This window comes from Nerophis ophidion, linkage group LG08, assembly GCF_033978795.1.
Source record: "Nerophis ophidion isolate RoL-2023_Sa linkage group LG08, RoL_Noph_v1.0, whole genome shotgun sequence".
NCBI lineage: Eukaryota > Metazoa > Chordata > Actinopteri > Syngnathiformes > Syngnathidae > Nerophis > Nerophis ophidion.
The window spans coordinates 10948846-10973328 of NC_084618.1; the positions used below are offsets into that span (position 1 = coordinate 10948846).

At 40.3% G+C, this 24483-nt stretch overlaps 1 protein-coding gene and 1 long non-coding RNA gene across 3 annotated transcripts in view; one reads left to right on the forward strand and one right to left on the reverse strand.

The window, feature by feature from the left end:
- The window catches only part of cdc42ep4b (CDC42 effector protein (Rho GTPase binding) 4b), a 52457-nt gene that overhangs the window by 26225 nt on the left and 1749 nt on the right, over positions 1-24483 (reverse strand). The window contains exon 1 of one of the 2 annotated variants that reach the window (XM_061907679.1): positions 8637-8794. The exons of the other annotated variant lie outside the window; for it this stretch is intronic. The gene's annotated coding sequence lies outside the window, so the exon portion shown is untranslated. Of the gene's footprint in view, positions 1-8636; positions 8795-24483 lie in introns of those variants that run through there. 2 annotated transcript variants of the gene reach the window in all.
- Positions 17374-24483, forward strand: part of LOC133557311 (uncharacterized) — a 106473-nt gene continuing 99363 nt past the window's right edge. The window contains exon 1 of the long non-coding RNA XR_009807743.1: positions 17374-17619. This is a non-coding gene — a long non-coding RNA (uncharacterized LOC133557311). The remainder of the gene's footprint in view (positions 17620-24483) is intronic.

The window sequence follows — 24483 nt, forward strand, 5'->3', positions numbered from 1 at the left end:
GAAATCAGAAACTAGGAACAAAAAGACAGCACGCTGCAAACAGCTACAGGTTGTACGACAATTATAAATGACAATAATTCGGCACGGAACGTACGGGAAGGCAGGGTCAAATAGCATCTGGCTGATTGACACCAGGTGTGGCCAGGTGCCAATCAGCCACAGCTGAGGGGAGACAAACAGGAAACAGAACCAAAACAACAGAGCTGACAGGAAATACTAAACACACAAGAGGAAAAACGAAAAGAAAACCAACCTCCGGGCTGATTATTTTAGCTTGTCCTGAAGAATTTGGAGGTAATCCTCCTTTTTAATCGTCCCATTTATGTCAGGTTGTGTTTGTGACGAACCCCAAGATGCAGAGAAGGCGGCGGGCATTGTGCAAGAAAACAGAATTTATGTCCAAAAATATAAAAATAAAGAAGAAACAAACCAGAAACTGGGAGGACAAACTGGAAACAGGGAACAGGATCCAGCAATCAGAAACTAGGAACAAAAAGACAGCACGCTGCAAACAGCTACAGGTTGTACGACAATTATAAATGACAATAATTCGGCACAGAACGTATGGGAAGGCAGGTTCAAATAGCAGCTGGCTGATTGACACCAGGTGTGGCCAGGTGCCAATCAGCCACAGCACTCAGGGAGACAAACAGGAAACAGAACCAAAACAACAGAGCTGACAGGAAATACTAAACACACAGAGGAAAAACGAAAAGAAAACCAACATCCAGGCTGATTATTTTAGCTTGTCCTGAATAATTTGGAGGTAATCCTCCTTTTTAATGGTCCCATTTATGTCAGGTTGTGTTTGTGACGAACCCCAAGATGCAGAGAAGGCGGCGGGCATTGCGCAAGAAAACATAATTTAATGTCCAAAAAATATAAAAATAAAGAAGAAACAAACCAGAAACTGGGAGGACAAACTGGAAACAGGGAACAGGATCCAGCAATCAGAAACTAGGAACAAAAAGACAGCACGCTGCAAACAGCTACAGGTTGTACGACAATTATAAATGACAATAATTCGGCACGGAACGTATGGGGAGGCAGGTTCAAATAGCATCTGGCTGATTGACACCAGGTGTGGCCAGGTGCCAATCAGCCACAGCTGAGGGGACACAGCACTCAAGGAGACAAGCAGGAAACAGAACCAAAACAACAGAGCTGACAGGAAATACTAAACACACAGAGGAAAAACGAAAAGAAAACCAACCTCCGGGCTGATTATTTTAGCTTGTCCTGAAAAATTTGGAGGTAATCCTCCTTTTTAATTGTCCCATTTATGTCAGGTTGTGTTCGTGACGAACCCCAAGATGCAGAGAAGGTGGCGGGCATTGTGCAAGAAAACAGAATTTAATGTCCAAAAAATATAAAAATAAAGAAGAAACAAACCGGAAACTGTGAGGACAAACTGGGAACAGGGAACAGGATCCAGCAATCAGAAACTAGGAACAAAAAGACAGCACGCTGCAAACAGCTACAGGTTGTACGACAATTATAAATGACAATAATTTGGCACAGAACGTATGGGGAGGCAGGTTCAAACAGCATCTGGCTGATTGACACCAGGTTTGGCCAGGTGCCAATCAGCCACAGCTGAGGGGACACAGCACTCAGGGAGACAAACAGGAAACAGAACCAAAACAACAGAGCTGACAGGAAATACTAAACACACAGAGGAAAAACGAAAAGAAAACCAAACCTGACAATTTACTCTCTGTAAAGCAGCAGTTGCATTGGCAGCAAAACAGGCCCAGAGCATAATACTACTACCACCATGCTTGACGGTAGGGATGGTGTTCCTGGGGATTAAAGGCCTCACCTTTGCTCCTATGAACATATTGCTGGGTATTGTGGCCAAACAGCTCAATTTTTCTTTCATCTGACCACAGAACTTTCCTCCAGAAGGTTTTATCTTTGTCCATGTGATGTCAACCAGAAGCTTGCCAAAAAGCTTGTGGATGGCTACCAAAAGCGCCTTATAGCAGTGAAACTTGCCAAAGGACATCAAGCAAATATCAACATTGCTTTACGTATACTTTTGACCCAGCAGATTTGGTCAAATTTTCAGAAGAGCCATAATAAATTCAGAAAAGAAGCAAACTTCATGAATGTTTTTTTTTGTGACCAACAAGTATGTGCTCCAATCACTTCATCACAAAAAAAATAAGAGTTGTAAAAATGATTGGAAACTTAAGGCAGCCATGAAATGATGTTCTTTAAAAGTGCATGTCAACTTTTGATCGCGACTGTATGTTTAACTTTGCTGCCTCCAAACATATTGCTGGGTATTGTGGCCAAACAGCTCTATTTTTGTTTCATCTTACATCACATGGACAAAGATAAGACCTTCTGGAGGAAAGTTTTGTGGTCAGATGAAACAAAAATGGAGCTTTTTGGCCACGATACCGAGCAATATGTTTGGAGGAGAAAAGGTGAGGACTTTAAAGGAGAACATTATCACCAAACTTATGCAAGCGTCAATATATACCTTGATATTGCAGAAAAAAGACCATGTATTTTTTTAACCGATTTCCGAACTCTAAACGGGTGAATTTTGGCAAATTAAACGCCTTTCGGTTTATCGGTCTTTTAGTGATGACGTCAGAACGTGACGTCACCGAGGTAACACACCCGCCATTTTCATTTTCACATTACAAACACCGGGTCTCAGCTCTGTTATTTTCCATTTTTTCGACTATTTTCTGGAAGCTTGGAGACATCATGCCTCGTCGGTGTGTTGTCGGAGGGTGTAACAACACTAACAGGGAGGGATTCAAGTTGCACCACTGGCAAGAAATCTGCCGCCAGACCCCCATTGAATGTACCAGAGTGTCTTCACATTTGACCGGCGATGCTAAGACAGACATGGCACAGAGATGTATGGATAACCTGCAGATGCATTTGCAACGATTAAGTCAACAAAATCACAAAGGTGAGTTTTGTTGATGTTGTTGACTTATGTGCTAATCAGACATATTTGGTCACTGCATGACTGCCAGCTAATCGATGATAACATGCTACGCTAATCGATGCTAACATGCTATTTACGCTAGCTGTATGTACATTTGAAACTAGATACCCACATTTAATGTGAAACAAACACTTACCAATCGACGGATTTAAGTTGCTCCAGTGTCACAAGATGCGAAAGTCCTGATCGTTTGGTCCGCACATTTTACCGGCGATGCTAATAAGGCAGCCATGCTATGGGCCACTTCATTAGGTACACCCCCGCTATGGCCGAATAGCGTCAATAGCTATTCGCTCAATAGCTTCAATTTCTTCTTCAATTTCCTTTTCGCTATCTTCCTCCATACTCCGACCATCTGTTTCAATACATGCGTAATCTGTTGAATCGCTTAAGCCGCTTAAATCCGAGTCTGAATCCGAGCTAATGTCGCTATATCTTTCTGTGGTAACCGCCATGTTGTTTGTATTGGCAGCACTGTATGACGTCACAGGGAAATGGATAGTGGTTTCGAAGATAGCGAAAATAAGGCACTTTAAAGCCTTATTTAGGGATATTCCAGGAGGTGTAAAATTTTGAAAAAAATTTCAAAAAATTCAACAAGCCACCGGGAACTGATTTTTATTGTTTTTAACCCTTTTGAAATTGTGATATTGTTCCCCTTTAATCCCAGGAACACCAGACCTACCGTCAAGTATGGTAGTGGTAGTACTATGCTCTGGGCCTGTTTTGTTGCCGATGAAACTGGTGTTTTACGGATAGTAAATGGGACAATGAAAAAGGACGATTACCTCCAATTTTTTTTAGGACAAGCTAAAATCATCAGCTCGGAGGTTGGGTCTTGGGCACAATTGGGTGTTCCAATAGGACAATGACCCCCAAACACAAATCAAAAGTTGTAAAGGAATGGCTAGATCAGGCTAGAATGAAGGTCCTGACTTAAACGTGTGGACAATGCTGAAGAAACAAGTCCAAACACAGTACTGCACCAATTTTGTCAAGAGGAGTGGTCAAAAACTTGTGGATGGTCTACCAAAAAGCGCCTTATTGCAGTGAAACTTGCCAAGGGACATGCACGTAAATATTAACATTGCGATTTGCTCACATTATCAGTAGACCCGTAATAAATTCATAAAAGAAGCAAACTTCATGAATGTTTTTTTTGTGACCAACAAGTATCTGCTTCAATCACTATAACAAAAAAATAAAAAAAGAGTAGTATAAATGATGGGAACCTCAAGACAGCCATGACATTGACCGCGACTGTACATCCACCAAAGAAACTAAACGCCTTAAAGTAGAAAAGTTTAACGTTGTCCAAGTCCAAAGATTTTCCACGTCTTTAAGGTTCACTTTGAAATGCTGGTTAACTTCTTTTTTTTTACCACTTGTGTGACGGTGAGACGGTTTCATAGCTACAGTTTTGATCCTAGTAGGGATGCAGAGACACAACAACTCTAAAGAAACAAACTCCGAGTCCTAGAACAGGGTGTGCAGTACGACTCTAAGAAGTTGTACTTTGTTCATTCCTGACGTGGACAGAAGGACACAATGACGCTAAAGAGTAGTACAGATTGATGGGTGGTTCTCTCACCATTAAGGCCACCGATATGCGAGTGTGGGTCTTTGGACAAACGAAGAGCATTCATGTCATGTGAGGCCCCCGCGCGGGGGGGAGGGACTCGAGCCAAGTCATTGAATTAACTGCCGGAGCCGCTGAAAGAACCAAACAAAAGCGGAATGGATCCATCTAGAAAGACGAGTGCCGTGGTATCATTGTCGGGTTTGTTGTGTCCTTCATTTACCGACACATTTCAGCAAGAATTTATGTGACGGTGTTTTGTCTCGTCAAGGGACAATACACTCGCAAGTCCACTTGGATGTACTTTCGAGTAGTCATTGTACATCTGTTATACTATCCACCAAAAACAACGATTAAATTCTTGTCAAGTACCGTATTTTTCAACCGTGGCTAAATAGTAGGGATGCACCGAAATGAAAATGTCACACCTGGGTGAAATGATGTCTGGGTTTTGTTTGGTTTCATGTTGTCTTGTCATTTCCTGTTTTATTTTGAAAGGTTAACTCTCCCTCTCGTTTCAGGTCACTTGCCCTTCCTCCTGTTTCACTGGTCTGATGTCTCTCCTGATTGCCTGATTGTGTCACCCTCCTTCATGTGTATAAATGTCTGGTCTTCCTCTTGTCTTGTGCCAGAGTATATCGTCTCGCTACGTGCCTCCAGCCTTGTCCACAGCTTTGAACCAAGTTTTGCTAAGTATTGCCTTGCCTTATTTATTGATTTCTTTGTTTCCTCTGAGAAAGAGTGATTTTGTTTGTTAAAGTTTTTTGGTCAAGAATTTTGTGTCTAATTTCAGTGCTTTGCCTTCTTTTTTTCCCCCCTCCTCTTGGAGCGCTTTAGTTTGTAGTTTTCTCAGCTTTTTATAGCGCACTTTCTGTTAAAAAGTTCTTGTCTCCTCTGCGTGAGTGATTTACCTTTTTTTTAGCTAATCATAGATTGTTGTTCCTTTGTTAGGAGATTTGTGTGTAATTTTGCTATTGCCTTTTTGCTCCCTATGGAGTGATTTTCTGTTTATTGCGTTTTGCCCATTTCTTTATCATAGATTCCATAGCCGCTTTGCTTTAATCACTCTGTTCAAAGAGATTTCAAAAAAACTTAAATAAAGCCTCTGTCAATTGTCCCCCTTCTGCACCTGAGTCCTCATTCTCGCCAAGGCTTAACAGAAAATTTTTGGCCGAAGCCGAATAAAATTTAAACGCTTGGCCGAATAATGAATGCAGTTTTTCACAATTTTTTAAATATTGCATAAATAGCCTAGAATAAATATTTAGACATGTTTTTCAAATAAAGTAATTTTTTATTGAATATTGACATTTTTTTAATATTCCAGTAGCCTTTGCTTTTCAAAAAAAGCACAGTTTTTCATTTATATTAGGCCTTCAAACAAAACATGCATTCCCAAAAAAAATAAAGTGCATTAAAGTGGATAAACCCACAACAAATGAATTATTGTCCTTTTGACAAAAGTCTGCTTAGTCACAGTAGATATGCTAATAATGTAAACAGAAGGCTCAAGTAAATCTCAATTAAGTGTGTGCTTGTAACCTCATACACTTATACAGGTAGCCTACACAACAGGCTAATAATGTAAACAGAGGCCCCACTAAATCTCAATAAGTGTGTGCTTGTAACCTCATACACTTATACAGGTACACAACATATCCCAACGTCACTGCACGTTGGTTGATTGCGTCACCGCGTCAAAAAATTGCGTCACACGCCACTATTCGGCCTTGTTTTTAACTCATTCCACCGAAGGCCGAATGTGCCTTTTTTTGCCATATTCGGCCGAATATATTCGGTTACCGATTAATCGGTGCATCCCTACTAAATAGTGCAACAACAACAAGGCCGGAAATGTGTCCCGTGAAAAAAACGTCCGACCGGAACCCTCTAATAACTAAAGTTCCGTGAGTCAATTATGTAAACTAAGTTTTTAGTGCTTTGATAGCGAGTCTACTGACATATACAAGTAAGAACTGTACCAGGGGTAGGGAACCTATGGCTCTAGAGCCAGATGTGTCTCTTTTGATGACTACATATGGCTCTCAGATAATTATATTTATATAGCGCTTTTCTCTGCTGACTCAAAGCGCTTTACAAAGTGACACCCAATATCTAAGTTACATTTAAACCAGTGTGGGTGGCACTGGGGGCAGGGGCTTAAAGTGTCCAAGGACACAACGGCAGTGACTAGGATGGCGGAAGCGAAAATCCAACCTGGAACCCTCAGGTTGCTAGCACGGCCACTCTCCTAACCGAGCTAAGCCGAGTAACCGTGTAATACTCTTCCATATCAGTAGGTGGCAGTCGGTAGCTAATTGCTTTGTAGATGTGGGAAACAGCGGGAGGCAGGGTGCAGGTAAAAAGGTGTCTAATGCTTAAACAAGGGGTAGGGAACCTGTGGCTCTTTTGATGACTACATATGGCTCTCAGATAATTATATTTATATAGCGCTTTTCTCTACTGACTCAAAGCGCTTTACAAAGTGACACCCTATATCTAAGTTACATTTAAACCAGTGTGGGTGGCACTGGGGGCAGGGGTGTAAAGTGTCTTGCCCAAGGACACAACGGCAGTGACTAGGATGGCGGAAGCGAAAATCGAACCTGGAACCCTCAGGTTGCTAGCACGGCCACTCTCCGAACCGAACTAAGCCGAGTAACCGTGTAATACTCTTCCATATCAGTAGGTGGCAGTCGGTAGCTAATTGCTTTGTAGATGTGGGAAACAGCGGGAGGCAGGGTGCAGGTAAAAAAGTGTCTAATGCTTAAACCAGGGGTAGGGAACCTATGGCTGCATATGGCTCTCAGATAAATCTTAGCTGACATTGTTTAACACGATAAGTAATGAATAATTGCGCTGGTAATCACAGTTTCAAAAATAACGTTCAAATTACAAAAAATTCTCATGCATTTTAATCCAACCATCCGTTTTCTACCCCACCTGTTCAAGATGTCGCATTAATGGTAAGAAGTATTATATTTGTTATTGGTTAATTTTTAGAATAACAATGTTGTTAAAAAGAATAAGAGACTTATTATACTATACAAAAGTTGGTCATACTTAAAAATAAACGAATTTAGTTGTATTCAGGGTTGAAAAATGTTATATGGCTCCTACAGAAATACATTTTGAAACATTTGGCTTTCATGGCTCTCTCAGCCAAAAAGGTTCCCAACCCCTGAACTGTACACTGCTTTATGAAATGGAGATAGAGCTAACAGTTTTAATGACATTCAGACTTTACTTCAATCAATAACGGAGCTCACGTGGCTCACCAGTGCAACAACAACAAGGCCGTGAAAAAACGACCGACCGGAACCCTCTAATAACTAAAGTTCCGTGTGTCAATTATGTAAACACACTACAGTTTTTAGTGTTTTGATAGCGAGTCTACTGACAGATTCCCAGGGGGTGATCAAGGCGAAGGGTCAAATGCAGAGGACAAATTTCACCACACCTAGTGTGTGTGACAATCATTGGTACTTTAACTTTAATATAAGTAAGAACTTTACACTACCACATAAAAAAGGTAGAGAACGGCGGACTACAATGGCGGAAGCGCGCAAATAATGCAGATCCCAAATACACATCTGCAGGTACCAGACAGTAATAAAAATTGGTTTTGCATAATAAAAGAACTTTACACTACCACATAAAAAAGGTAGAGAATGGCGGACTACAATGGCGGATGCGCACAAATTATGCAGATCCCAAATACACATCTGCAGGTACCAGACAGTAATAAAAATGTTTTTGCATAATATTACTAAACAAAACGCCAGACAATGTCTGCTAAAAGGTGCCATTTTGCGGTCCTAATACACGCACCAAAGTAATACTCGTATGTCTAATGCGCCGACAACTTGAGAGGGCGGAAGCACTGGTTTTTATCAGCGGCCTCCCTGCTGAAGCCAAACACACTACCAGCTTGTGAAAACCTCAGGAGTTCCTAAACCCCCCACTGTGCCGACTTTCCACAAAAGATGCCACGAGGGGCCGTGGACAAAGCCGGTGCCACTTGAGGCTGATAACGGCCGATTGTCAGGCTCGACGAGCTAAGACGCCGGCGTAGATAAATACCCTCGTCCTTGGTCCTTGAAGATGAAGTCAAGTGCGTTCCAAGTCCGCACGGACTGTACTCGGGGTCGAGGGTCGCCGGGGAGAGCAGGAATGTGTTTTCCGCTGAGCCTCGACTTGAAAAACAAACACTCTGTCGCAAATCTCAGTAACCTTGCGACGCACAATAGGGGAAGAGTTAAACAAACAACAAAGCCTTGGGGCACACCCTGAAGTGGTGATCACATGACTGGTGTCTATTATGCCCGACAGGAAGGAGCAAGATGAAAGGTATTGTCGCTAAACCTACGAATATGATCCTCTAGAGCAGTGTTTTTCAACCACTAGTGTACCATGATATATTGTTTGGTGTGCCGTGGGAGATCAGTAGGTGGCAGCAGGTAGCTAATTGCTTTGTCGTGATCACAATATGCAGTCGACAGGTATAGGTCGTCATGGAAGTAAACAAAGTAGAAGTTGAACTTTCACATACTCTTAATATCAAATTATATTGATTTTATATATATATATATATATATATATATATATATATATATGTGTGTATCTGAATGTGTATATATATATATATATATGTGTATGTATGTACTTAGACTTAGACAAACGTTAATGATCCACAAGGGAAATTGTGTGTATATATATATATATATATATATATATATATACACAAATAGATTAAATATATATACAAACACATATATATACATACATACATATATATATATATATATATATATATATATATATATATATATATATATATAGTATACATATATATATATACAAATATATTACATATATACAAACACATATATTTACATACATATCCATACATACATACATACATACACACATATATATATATATATATATATATATATATATATATATATATATATACACACACATATATATATATATATACACACATATATATATATATATATATCAATCAATCAATGTTTATTTGTATAGCCCCAAATCACAAATGTCTCAAAGGACTGCACAAATCATTACGACTACAACATCCTCGGAAGAACCGAGAATCTATATATATATACATATATATACACATATATACATATATATATATGCACATATATACATATATATACACATATACATAAATATACACATATACATACATACATACATACATATATATTCATACATACACATATATATACACATATACCTTTTTTTTTGAAGCACTGCTTGCTTAGGTGCTTATAACTTCATTTTTATTGTTGGATGTTAAGCCAAAATACTTCCATTCTCCCTTTTCTGTCTCCAGTTTGTTTCTGCTTGTAAGTGCGATGTGTGTGTGTTGACTCCCAGGCACCCCTCGGCACATACTACCAGCCATGTCATGAGGAAAAAAAGTACCTGTGTTTTTCAAAGTCAATATGTAGCTTTTTTCATTCATTAGTACAGCGGCACTGTATTAGTACCGCTATACTGTACATTTATGAAGAAATCTGGACAAATGTGACGGTTGCTAAGGAAGTCCTCGAGACAGTTTCTATGAAAAACAAAGTCACAGTTAATCACTATTCCTGTGAAGGATGTGTCACGTTGGGGGGGTGAAAGGCTTGTGTCAACAGCAGAAGTTGTTCTGATAAGGTTGACAAATCACTTCACAGCTTCTTCACCATGTTTGAGCCCACAGACTTAAATTGTTACTATAGCAACAATTTTAAAAAACCTGTTCAGCCAACTTCAAGGTTGCTTTTGATCATACTATAAAATAAATCAGCCACAAAAGTAAGTTACTTGTTAATGATGACTATTTCTCACTGCATGAATAGTTGACATATTCCAGGTTATTTTCTCCCGTACAGTAAAGGAGGTCATCCATACGTGAAAGGCCAGCAACAGTAAAAGCTCATCAAACAAAAACTGCACCAAACTCTCCAGTAGATGACTTCACTTCACTGTGAAGTTGTTTTAAAAGAGCGATATTTTAAATAGTTGGCTGTGCATTTTACATTTGTTTGCTGTGTTTTGTGTGCAAGTTTTTCAATTGAAATGTGTCTCCTTTGAACACTATCCAGTATTTCAATGAACTAGAATCCGGTGAGCTGTGGGACCCTTTTGTAATGTGATAAGGAACATTTTACGACAACTAATCTAGGGATGTAAATACACACTAGTGTGAGTCCAGTCCATAGTGGATCTAACATAATAGTGTGAGTCCAGTCCATAGTGGATCTAACATAATAGTGTGAGTCCAGTCCATAGTGGATCTAACATAATAGTGTGAGAGTCCAGTCCATAGTGGATCTAACATAATAGTGTGAGAGTCCAGTCCATAGTGGATCTAACATAATAGTGTGAGAGTCCAGTCCATAGTGGATCTAACATAATAGTCTGAGAGTCCAGTCCATAGTGGATCTAACATAATAGTGTGTGAGTCGAGTCCATAGTGGATTTAACATAGTAGTGTGAGAGTCCAGTCCATAGTGGATTTAACATAGTAGTGTGAGAGTCCAGTCCATAGTGGATCCAACATAATAGTGTGAGAGTCCAGTCCATAGTGGATCTAACATAATATTGTGATAGTCCGGTCCATAGTTGATCTAACATAATAGTGTGAGAGTCCAGTCCGTAGTGGGTCTAACATAATAGTGTGAGAGTCCAGTCCATAGCGGATCTAACATAATAGTGTGAGAGTCCAGTCCATAGTGGATCTAACATAATAGTGTGAGAGTCCAGTCCATAGTGGATCTAACATAATAGTGTGAGAGTCCAGTCCATAGTGGATCTAACATAATAGTGTGAGAGTCCAGTCCATAGTGGATCTAACATAATAGTGTGTGAGTCGAGTCCATAGTGGATTTAACATAGTAGTGTGAGAGTCCAGTCCATAGTGGATTTAACATAGTAGTGTGAGAGTCCAGTCCATAGTGGATCCAACATAATAGTGTGAGAGTCCAGTCCATAGTGGATCTAACATAATAGTGTGAGAGTCCAGTCCATAGTGGATCTAACATAATAGTGTGAGTGCAACATGTGTCATCAGTGGACACACTGTGGAATTATTCAGGTATGTTAGCTTGTAATCACGTAGACATGCCAGTGTTGTTTGCTATTGTTACGTTTGTTTCACAGAGAAGGTTCCAGACCTTGACACAGGAATGAACCTGTTATTTTACCCTCCGATTTGTATAATCGTCTCTTTGTTACGATCCTGCCGGACCACGCCTAGAAACTAACTACTTCATCGTTCTTACTAAATCTTTTCATTCTTTCCATTTTGACAGAAAAACATGTATGTAATACAGGAAATTCCACATGTTTTAAACTTTGATATTATCTGCCCATGCGACAAATATGCAATTATTAGTGTGGATTCGTCATATATTGCAGTGTTTTGTTGCTATTTTCCTGTAGCAGTTCAATTTCGTCCGTGAACGCTATTCCCCGCGCCTGCTTTGTTTTAGCAATCAAGACAATTTCAGTTGTTTTTATCTGTCTCTGTTGGGACATTGTTGATAGTCATGTCATGTTCGGGTGTACTTTGTGGACGTCTTCTCTGCTCCACAGTAAGTCTTTGCTGTCTTCCAGCATTCCGTTTTTGTTTACTTTGCAGCCGGTTCAGTTTTAGTGTCGTTCCGCATAGCCTTCCCTAAGCTTCAATGCCTTTTCTTAGCGGCACTCGCCTCCTGTTACTTTTTAGTATAAGCATTCGATACCTGTGTAATCAATAAGAAATATCAAGCGGCTAAAATGTGCCAAACCATGGATACGTGTGGAGAGATTGTTTTGCTTTTTTTCCCAACATGCATTGTAGTCAATTTAAAAAGATGTAATTCTGGGGAAAAAATGCATGGTGCGTGCGCATTTTTTAAATATATTTACGTGGACCCTGAGTTGCTTGAACAACTTTTTGGGGTGTTACCATTCAGTGGTCAATTGTTCGTCGTATGTACTGATTTGTGCAATGTACTAATAAAAGTCTCAATCAATTAATCCACAAAGTTGAGTGAGCAGGTTGTGTTATGTGTGACCATGTTTGTTGACTCGTTATGTCGGTCGCAGTTTTTTTTTTTGCGCCATGAGGTTGTTTGAAACGGGCCATTGAAGTAAATGCCGTGCAAAGTACGCTTCGAAGTGCAATTCATGGTCATTGGCCTGATTTAGTCGCACTGTCCACAGTATTGCGACATAGCTTGAGCTATTAGATCAGGGGTAGGGAACCTGTGGCTCTAGAGCCAGATGTGGCTCTTTTGATGACTGCATCTGGCTCTCAGATAAATCTTAGCTGGCATTGCTTAACACGATAAGTCAAGTGTTTTTCAACCTTTTTTGAGCCAAAACACGTTTTTTTCATTGAAAAAAATTCTGAGAAAACATTAAAAAAAATTAAACTCAGTAGCTGATATTGACACAAAAAAAAAAATTGTTCTCGCAATAGCTCTTGTCTCTATGTAGGTGTACTGTCAAGCCGTAGCTTATTTTGAGTTTTTTTGTTGTTTTCCTGTGTGACTTGCGCTCCTATTTTGGTGGCTTTTCTTCTTTTGTTGGTATTTTCCTGCAGCAGTTTCATGTCTTCCTTGAATGCTATTCATCGCACCTGCTTTGTTTTTACAATCAAGACTAGGGATGCACCGAAATGAAAATTTCGAATACCGAATAATGAATGCAGTTTTTCACAATTTTTTTTAGATTGCATAAATAGCCTAAAATAAATATTTAGACATGTTTTTCAAATAAAGTAATTTTTTATTGAATATTGATATGTTTTTAATATTCCAGTAGCCTTTGCTTTTCAAAAAAAGCACAACGTTTTTCATTTATATTAGGCCTTCAAACAAAACATGCATTCCAAAAAAAAATAAAGTGCATTAAAGTGGATAAACCCACAACAAATGAATTATTGTCCTTTTAGCAAAAGTCTGCTGAGCCACAGTAGATATGCTAATAATGTAAACAGAAGGCTCAAGTAAATCTCAATTAAGTGTGTGCTTGTAACCTCATACACTTATACAGGTAGCCTACACAACAGGCTAATAATGTAAACAGAGGCCCCACTAAATCTCAATAAGTGTGTGCTTGTAACCTCATACACTTATACAGGTACACAACATATCCCAACGTCACCGCGTCAAAAAATTGCGTCACACGCCACTATTCGGCCTTGTTTTTAACTCATTCCACCGAAGGCCGAATGTGGCTTTTTTTGCCATATTCGGCCGAATATATTCGGTTACCGATTAATCGGTGCATCCTTAATCAAGACTATTCAAGTTGTGCGGACGCAATCCTTCTTTGTGTGGACGTTGTTGATTGTCATACCATGTACGGATGTACTTTGTGGATGCCGTCTGCTACGCACACTGTAAGTCTTTGCTGTCGTCCAGAATTCTGTTTTTCTTTACTTTGCAGCCAGTTCGGTTTTAGTTTTGTTTTGGTTCAATGCCTTTTCTTAGCGGCACTCGCCTTTTGTTTATTTTTAGTTTAAGTGTTGGATACCTTTTTACCTACATGCTGCCTCCCGCATATTGTGATCACGACATAACATGTTCCCGACATTTACAAAAGCAATTAGCTACCTGCTGCCACCTACTGATATAGAAGAGTATTACACGCTTACTCTGCCGAGCTCTAGACAGCACAGACACTCAATAACAGCACATTTTTAAATTATAGTTACAGGTTTGCAAAAAATATTATCAACCCAATTAGGTGAAATTACATAATCTCTCCCACGACACACCAGACTGTATCTCGCGGCACGCGGCACAGTGGTTGAAAAACACAGCGATAAGTAATGAATAATTCCGCTGGTAATCACAGTGTTAAAATTAATGTTCAAAATACAAAAACAATCCCATGCATTTTAATTAGGGATGCACCGATTAATCGGTAACCGAATATATTCGGCCGAATATGGCAAAAAAGGCCACATTCGGCTTTCGGTGGAATGAGTTAAAAGCAAGGCCGAATAGTGGCGTGTGACGCAATTTTTTGACGCGGTGACTCAATCAACCAACGTGCAGTGTTAAATTTAAATTGTTTTATACATAGTTAGTTTCCTTCTTTTTATTCTGAAGCTGAAGTACTGTTATTGACAAATCTGTTCTGGCCTGGGATATGTTGTGTACCTGTATAAGTGTATGAGGTTACAAGCACACACTTAATTGAGATTTAGTGGGGCCTCTGTTTACATTATTAGCCTGTTGTGTAGGCTACCTGTATAAGTGTATGAGGTTACAAGCACACACTTATTGAGATTTACTTGAGCCTTCTGTTTACATTATTAGCATATCTACTGTGGCTAAGCAGACTTTTGCCAAAAGGACAATAATTCATTTGTTGTGGGTTTATCCACTTTAATGCACTTTATTTTTTTTTGGAATGCATGTTTTGTTTGAAGGCCTAATATAAATGAAAAACTGTTTTGGTTTTTTTCGAAAACGCAAAAGCTACTGGAATATTAAAAAATGTCAATATTCAGTAAAAATTTACTTTATTTGAAAAACACGTCTAAAAATGTATTCTAGGCTATTTATGCAATATAAAAAAGTTGTGAAAAACTGCATTTATTATTCGGTATTTGGTATTCGGCAGGGGTGCCCATTACGTCGATCGCGAGCTACCAGTCGACCGCGGGGGGTGTGTCAGTCGATCTCCAGCCAGGCTTTTAAAAAAAAATCGACCTAAAAATTAGTGATCATCAATCCTCACCAAGACGTCACTTAAATGACATTCACGGTACCGGAGGGTCTTGTGAAATGACGCTGGCTGCTGCAAGATCATTATTATGAAAATATGACCGAGAGGAAGGCGAGAAACACTTTTTATTTCAACAGACTCTCGCGCCGTACCTTCCGTCAAAACTCTGCACATTTCCTATCTTCACAATAAAAGCCCTGCTTCATGCTGCCTGCGCTAACTAAATACAGAGTCTCGGAAAACTGGCGTGCACAAGCGATCCCTCAGAAAGCTGGCGTGCACATCACTTGTGCACGCCAGCTTTCCGAGACTCTTATTTAGTTAGCGCAGGCAGCATGAAGCAGGGCTTTTATTGTGAAGATAGGAAATGTGCAGTCGGCCTTTAGAGTTTTGACGGAAGGGACAGCGCGAATGTCTGTTGAAATAAAAAGTGTTTCTCGCCTTCCTCTCTGTCATTTTTTCATAATAATGAACTGGCAGCAGCCAGCGTCATCTCACAAGACCCTCGGGTGCCGTGAATGTCAATCAAGCAAGCTACGGAATTTGCCGCCAATGTTTTTCTTGTAAAGTGTATGGAAGCTGGATGAATTAGATGCCAAAAACCAACCACTTTCATGTGGTATTGTACAGAAAGGACAACTTTTTTTTCTCCTCCATTTGAAAATGTGGGCGTTATCATCATTACTGTCTGATTCCAATCAATGCAAGTCATCAGAATCAGGTAATACACCAACTTATATTCTTGTCTTCGTGAAAGAAAGACATCTATATGTGTTACACATGCTTGTATTATCATTAAACACATTTAACTTGTTTACAAAAATGTCTCTTTCATAAATAAATAAATATAAATTATATATATAAATGAGGTAGATCCCCTCGAGTTGGTCAATTGAAAAGTAGCTCGCCTGCAGAAAAAGTGTGGGCACCCCTGGTATTCGGCCTTCGGCCAAGCGCTCAAGTTTGATTCAGTTTCGGCTTCGGCCACAAATTTTCATTTCGGTGCATCCCTAATTTTAATCCATCCATCCGTTTTCTACCGTTCCTGTTCAAGAAGTCGCATTAATGGTAAAAACTATTTCATTCATTAGCTTCAGAATAACAATGTTATTAAAAAGAAGAAGATACTTATCATATTCTTAAAATGTTGGTCTTACTTAAAAATGCACACATTTATTTGTATTCAGTGTTAAACATTATTATATGGCTCTCTCGGAAATACATTTTATAATATTTTGCTTTCATGGCTCTCTCAGCCAAAAAGGTTCCCGACCCCTGTATTAGATTGTCAGATATTCAAAATGAGGACGGCGGCACCTCACAGGTCTGTACCACAAAGGAGGTCATGTTGTCGTTGCGGAATTACGATGAAGAGCCTGTGGATTTCTCATAATTAGAACCTTTTTGGACGTGTTCCACTGTAGATAAAACCTTTTTGGACGTGTTCCACTGTGGTAGCTATCCATCAACATGGGGTTTTCCACTTTGAGACAAAACAAGCATATAGGTCAATTATCAAAAAAAAAACAACAGCAGATGTTTAAGGTACTTTCCCAGTGGATGGATTAGAACAGCCTCGCATAATTAAATGAAATAAAACACCAATTTTAATGGACTCTCAGTGGAATATTAGTTACCGCATACTTGAATAGAGTGAAAGAGACGTGGGCTTTTTAAAGCAACTCCGCCCACCCTAGTCAGTACGCGATCTTTCCAGCACAAACCGTGACATCATGCAGGCAGCTCGCCAGCTTCCTCCAAGCAAAAGCTCAGTCACAGTCCCCCTCCCCCCGAAATCAACACAACACAATCACTGACGGGAGGCTCACCCAGCGTGACCTTTGGCTTGTTACTGGGTAGGCGGGGGGGTGGGGGTCAAAGCGCAACATTGGTCCATACGTCCAAGCTGTTGGGTTGTAAAAGCCATGTTTTAAAGCTAATCAATGGACGAACTTTGAAAGATCCATCCATTTTCTTCCGCTTATCTGAGGTTGAGTCACGGGGGCAGCAGCCTAAGCAGGGAAGCCCAGACTTCCCTCTCCCCAGCCTCTTGGACCATGTCATATTCTGGTTTTGTTTCTGTTTCGTTATCACAGCCTGTTTTGTATTTGACATCTTTAGTTCCTGGTTGCACTTCCTGGTTTGTTTCGGTTGCCTAGTTACGCATTTAGTGTCACCTGTTTCTGGTTTTTGATCACGCGCACCTGCCCCTGATGATTTCTGCCCCTATATATGCCTGTCCTTGTTTGCCTTTCGTTCTCGGACTAAAGTTTGCCTCACGCAACAGATGACGTCTCATTCCCGCATTGTGGTAAAGTACTTTTGTTATTCAATTAGCTTCCAGGCTATGTTGTTTATTTCCTTGTCCCTAGTTTAGATACTAGCACTTTCTGTTCTTTCTAGCTCCTATGCTAAGTTCTGTTGGTTTGTCTATAGCAGTGGTTCCCAAAGGGGGCGGTGGAAAGATCTGGGGGGGCGGTGAGGAAGAAGGGGGCGGTAGGGGGGCGGCAGTCCGAAGTCGAAGTCAGAAGTTCGAACGTTTGTTTGACGATTTGTACACAACACGTGCAGCAGGACGAGTCAGTGGGCGACGCATCAGGGTCCGGTTACCACACGCCGCTCTGGCCCAGTCAGATCCGACAGCATAGACTACAAAAGCAAAAGCTCAGGTTTGTAATTTCAAGCTTGTAATGTTCAGAATTTTATCTTATAATAAAAACCGCATTCTGGCGGTCAACGTCATCTTGAGTTCAAGTCAACATGAAATTGGGGACTCGCCAGAACGCGCCGTGTTGTGTTGTGTTGAGCTGGTTAGGGTGGTATTTACCATTCTATGTTGCTGAAACAGTTAAAACTGCTAAAAAATAAATGGGTTTACTAAATTGGGTTTTATTTGTGAAATACACATTTGTGTTTAACCTTTCTCGTTTCAAATTGCAGCATACCAAATATCAAGAAAGAGGTGTTTGTTTCCATATGTGTCTGTGGGTGGGGGGGGGGGGGGGCGCTAGGAATTTACTGGGGAGCCAAGGGGGCGCCAGCCTGCAAAAGTTTGGAAACCATTGGTCTTGCCTTATGCTAGTGTTTTTGTTATTAGTTTGTTTTTGTAGTCACAAATAAATCATCATTCCTACCTTTACACTGTGTTCCATCTCCGCTGCACCACGAGAACGCAAACACACGCCACGATGCCACCCAGACGTCACAGTCCAGCTCCTCCCGGGGGATCCCGAGGCGTTCCCAGGCCAGCCGGGAGACATAGTCTTCCCAACGTGTCCTGGGTCTTCCCCGTGGCCTCCTGCTGGTCGGGTGCCCTAAACACCTCCCTAAGGAGGCGTTCGGGTGGCATCCTGACCAGATGCCCAAACCACCTCATCTGGCTCCTCTCCATGTGGAGGAGCAGCGGCTTTATTTTGAGTTCCTCCCGGATGACAGAGCTTCTCACCCCATCTCTAAGGGAGAGACCCAAACTCATTTGGGCCGCTTGTACCCGTGATCTTGTCCTTTCGGTCATAACCCAAAACTCATGACCACAAGTGAAGATGGGAACGTAGATCTACAAGTAAATTGAGGGCTTTGCCGTACGGCTCAGCTCCTTCTTCACCAAATTGCGACCCGACTGTATTTAAGTCATTTAACAGTGACAATTTAATCATAAAAACTGCTGAAAAATACAAATATGTACAGTCGGGGTCAAAAGTTGACATGCACTTGTAAAGAACATAATGACGGCTGTCTTGAGTTTCTAATAATTTCTACAACTCTGACATCACACGGACAAAGATAAGACCTTCTGGCGGAAAGTTCTGTGGTCAGATGAAACAAAAATGGAGGTTTTTGGCCACGATACCCGGCAATATGTTTGGAGGATTAAAAGGTGAGGCCTTTAACCGATTTCCGAACTCTAAATGGGTGAATTTTGGCGAATTAAAGGGGAACATTATCACCAGACCTATGCAAGCGTCAATATATACCTTGATGTTGCAGAAAAAAGACCATCTATTTTTTTAACCGATTTCCGAACTCTAAATGGGTGAATTTTGGCAAATTAAAAGCCTTTCTGTTTATCGCTCTTTTAGTGATGACGTCAGAACGTGACGTCACCGAGGTAACACACCCGCCGTATTCATTTTCACATTACAAACACCGGGTCTCAGCTCTGTTATTTTCCGCTTTTTCGACTATTTTTTGGAACCTTGGAGACATCATGCCTCGTCGGTGTGTTGTCGGAGGGTGTAACAACAACACTAACAGGGAGGGATTCAAGTTGCACCACTGGCCATGAAAGTGTCTGCCGCCAGACCCCCATTGAATCTGCCAGAGTGTCTTCACATTTGACCGGCGATGCTAAGACAGACATGGCACAGAGATGTATGGATAACCTGTAGATGCATTTGCAACGATAGTCAACGAAATCACAAAGGTGAGTTTTGTTGATTGTGACTGCCAGCTAATCGATGCTAACATGCTACGCTAATCGATGCTAACATGCTATTTACCGGCCGTGCTAAAGCAGACATGGCACAGAGATGTATGGATAACCTGCAGATGCATTTGCAACTATATTACCTTTCCTTCCACCCACATTTAATGCGAAAAAAACACTTTCGTATTTCAAGTTATGACATATATGTATTGTTGCATTTCTAACAATTGTATTGTTGATAATAGAAGCCATTATTGCTATTTCTGCTATTATTCCAGTACTCTTGTTTTGTTCTGTATATTGTACAGTTTTTTGTATATCGTACAGGATGGCTTATTGTTTGTATTGTATACTAGTCTGATTATTTCAATTCTTATTTTTTATCTTGATTACTTATGTGATTTATTTTTATTCCATATTTTGTTTCCACTACCGCACCTTAATCTCGTCATATGCAGATAAAATGACAATTAAGTCCATTCTATTCTATTCTTCTATTGGTATTTGTGTTGTTCTATTTGTAGTATAATTTTCCTGAAGGAATCAGGAAAGTTCTATCAATCTATCTATCTATCCATCCATCCATCCATCTATATAGCTATCTATCTATCCGTCCATCCATCCATCTATCCATCCATCCATCCATATAGCTATCTATCCATCCATCAATCTATCTATCTATCTATCCATCCATCCATCCATCCATCCATCTATATAGCTATCTATCCATCTATCCATCCATCCATCCATCTATATAGCTATCTATCCATCCATCCATCTAATGTTCATTGTCATTTCTGTATTATTATTTATTTCACAAACTGCTTGTTTGCTATCACTTTTACTATCATATTTGTACATGTCCTATTTGCTGATGTTGTTATATTGTTGTTGTTGTTGTGTTTGTTGCTGTTGTCTCTCTGTCTTATCCCCCTCTTTCCCCAACAGTTTCCCCCTCTGTCTTCCTTTTTGTCTCTTTCTATCACCTCCTGCTCCGGCCCGGCTGCACCAAACGATAAAATAAATCCATTTAAAAAAGTCAAATACAAATAAGGCAACAACAGAATCATTCCACACGTTTCTTTTGTTTTTGTAAAGTAAATTTGTACAGCCGATATTGGCGTCTACATCAACTATGTGATTTGCCTGAGAAGCTGGACAGGACATAAAAAGATAATAATGCTGGCCTGGGAACGCCTCGGGATCCCCCGGGAAGAGCTAGACGAAGTGGCTGGGGAGAGGGAAGTCTGGGCTTCCCTGCTTAGGCTGCTGCCCCCGCGACCCGACCTCGGATAAGCGGAAGATGATGGATGGAATTACATTCAGTGTGAACATATGAAGTACTTTATTTACACTTATTTCCAGGTGTTTGCAGGCCACATTTGGCCCCCGGGCCTTGAGTTGGACACCTGTGTATTAGAGCAGTGTTTTTCAACCTTTTTTGAGCCAAGGCACATTTTTCCTGTTGAAAAATTCCGGAGACACACCACCAGCAGAAATCATTAAAAAACGAAACTCTGTTGACAGTAAAAAGTCATCGTCGCAATTGTTGGATATGACTTTAAACCAGGGGTAGGGAACCTATGGCTCTAGAGCCAGATGTGGCTCTTTTGATGACTGCATATGGCTCTCAGATAAATCCTAGCTGACATTGCTGAACACGATATTTATGAATAATTCCGCTGGAATTGCTAAAAAATAACGTTCAAAATACAAAACATTCTCATGCATTTAAATCCATCCATCCGTTTCCTGCCGCACCTGTTCAAGAAGTCGCATTAATGGTAAGAAGTGTTTTATGTCATGCAAGGCAGACGGACTACTCGGGACATGGCATTTAGGTAAAAACATGACTTAATTTAAACTAAAAAAAGATACAAACAAAAATCGCTCACAGCGGAGGCATAACTTGGGCTAAGGAAGAAAGCTAACGCATAAACAGACTATGAACATAAATCGAACAAAACTTACTTGGCATGGCATGAAGCACGAAACTATGGCAAGGCATGAAACAAGTCAGCGCAGAGCAAAAAAAAGATCACATTGACGCCAGGGCGACTGACTGGCAAAGACAAGCTTAAATACAGCCTCTGATTAGTGCTCGGGAAGCAGGTAGGCGGACAAAATGAGTAACCAAGGAAACCAGACAAAGGGGTGGGAAAAACAGGAACTTAAAGAGTCCAAAAGACAAACAGCACATGGCCAAACAAAAACATGATCAACAGACGTGACATTTGATTTATTATTGGTTAGCTTCAGAATAACAATGTTATTAAAACGAATAAGAGACTTATTATACTCTAAAAATGTTGGTCTTACTTAAAAATGCATGCATTTAGTTGTATTCAGTGTTAAAAAATATGATATGGCTCTCACGGAAATACATTTTGAAATATTTGGCTTTCATGGCTCTCTCAGCCAAAAAGGTTCCCGACCCCTGCTTTAAACCACAACCAATCATGCATCACTTTAGCTCTTGTCTCAAAGTAGGTGTACTGTCACCACCTGTCACATCAGGCTGTGACTCAATTGAAGTTTTTTTTTTGCTGTTTTCCTTTGTGTAGTGCCTTAGTTCTTGTCTTGCCCTCCTATTCTGGTGGCTTTTTGTCTTTTTTTGGTATTTTCTTTGTCGCAGTTTCATGTCTTTCTTTGAGCGATATTTCCTGCATCTACTTTGTTTTTATCCTTCGTCGTGGGGACATTGTTGATTGTCATGTCATGTTCGGATGGACATTGTGGACACCCGTCTTTGCTCCACAGTAAGTCTTTGCTGTCGTCCATCGTTCTGTTTTTGTTTACATTGTAGCCAGTTCAGTTTTAGTCTCGTTCTGCATAGCCTTCCCTATGCTGCGATCCGTGACTCAGATCTTCACATGTTTATTTTTCCATATTTGTTTCATTCTCTTCTGACCCACTTACTTCCTGTTTAGTCCGTTACCATGGTTACACATTGATTTCACCTGCTCCTCGTTTTCTACACACACTTGGTTCTCCTTGATTTCTCCCTGTATAAGCTTTCCTCTTTTCTTTGTTCAGTCTGGGTCCATAAATTTGCCTTCTAGCAACAGTATTGACTGACTTCATGTAAGTATATTCTCGCTAGCTTTTCACGCTAAACCTTTTGTTTTATTCAAGCTCGCACGCTGATGAATTGGTTTTCCTTTTTTGTGTGCCTTTGTGCCAGTCTTAGTTTTTATGTTTTCTATTCCTAGCTTTTACGCTAGCGCCCTTGGTTTATTTTGTCTGTTAGCTCCAGTATTTTTTGTTTGTAGCCTGCTTTTGTTAAGTTTAATAAATCATTTAAACGTACCATTGCTGTGTTCTTGTCGACGCATCCACGGAGGGACAAACCCGGCATTACTATGCCAATCAGTCATTACACCCTAAGCTTCAATGTCTTTTTCTTAGGGGCACTTACCTTTTGTTTAATTTTGGTTTAAGCACTTTTTTACCTTCACACTGCCTCCCGCAGTTTCCGACATCTACAAAGAAATTAGCTACCTGCTGCCAACTACTGATATGAAAGAGTATTACACGGTTACTCTGCCGAGCTCTTAACAGTATGGGCACTCAACAACAACACATCATTTTTCAGACTATAATTACTGGTTTGCAAAAAAATATTTTTTTACCCAAAATAGTTGTGAAATTAGATTATCTCCCACGGCACACCAGACTGTATTTCACAGCACGCTAGTGTGCCACGGCACGGTGGTTGAAAAACACTATTAGACAACTAAGCAATATAATGTTTGAAATCCAAGACGGGGACGCAGTGTGCGCTTCTGGTGCACAAAGTGTGTGTTCTGGTGTGCAAAAAGCATTCCAAGTTACGTAACAGGCAACAGGGAGTGTTGTTCCTCAGCCAGCCATTCCATCTGCCTGTGATTAAATCAAATCCTCTTCAATACTACATCTATTGTCTTTACACGCATTATATTCACTTCCCTTACCGCCAAACATCAAGTTAATAGTCGTGATTGCTGCCATAACACTTGCAGGAGCACAGGAATGTGCACAGTTTGAAGGAAAATGTGTTTATTTCAGATACAAAGGTGCCTTTTTTGTCTTTGTTGTGCACTTTGTAACGTACCAACGTCCGTGACGTCACAGCTGGTGCAAACCGGGCCCTGACATGATAAAAGTTAAGATGTGATTTTTGGTTTTAAGCTGTATGAACAAAAATTTGAAAAGGAATTCTACCTTTGCTACCTCATTATTCTATTGGCTAAGTTTTATATTCATAAATGTAAGTTTCTCAGTCTTTTGTGCCTTTAAAAAAGACTTAGAACTTTACATTAAAACAATCTCTACCTCTAACAACACAAAAGCTGTGAAAACAATGAGGCTGTGTTCGAAATTTAAGTTATTTACTGAATCTGAATGAGCCCATGGCTTTACATTTAGTTTAATATATATATATATATATATATATATATATATTTTTTTTTTTATATTCTATTTTTGTTACTTTGAATTTGCAACCCCCTGGCGCTGTTTTGTACTGTTTTGTAATGTTTTTCGGCTGGGGACATCTCAGCGCTGCTGAGCCGTCTCCGCTTGGGATGGTTTCCTGTTGGCTCCACTCTGGATTGGACTCTCACGGTTGTGTTGAATCCACTATGGATTGAACTTTCACAGCATCATGTTAGACCTGCTCGACATCCATTGCTTTCGGTCCCCACATATGCGGTCCTCTCCAAGGTTTCTCATAGTCATCATTGTCACAGTCACCGACACCGGGGTGAA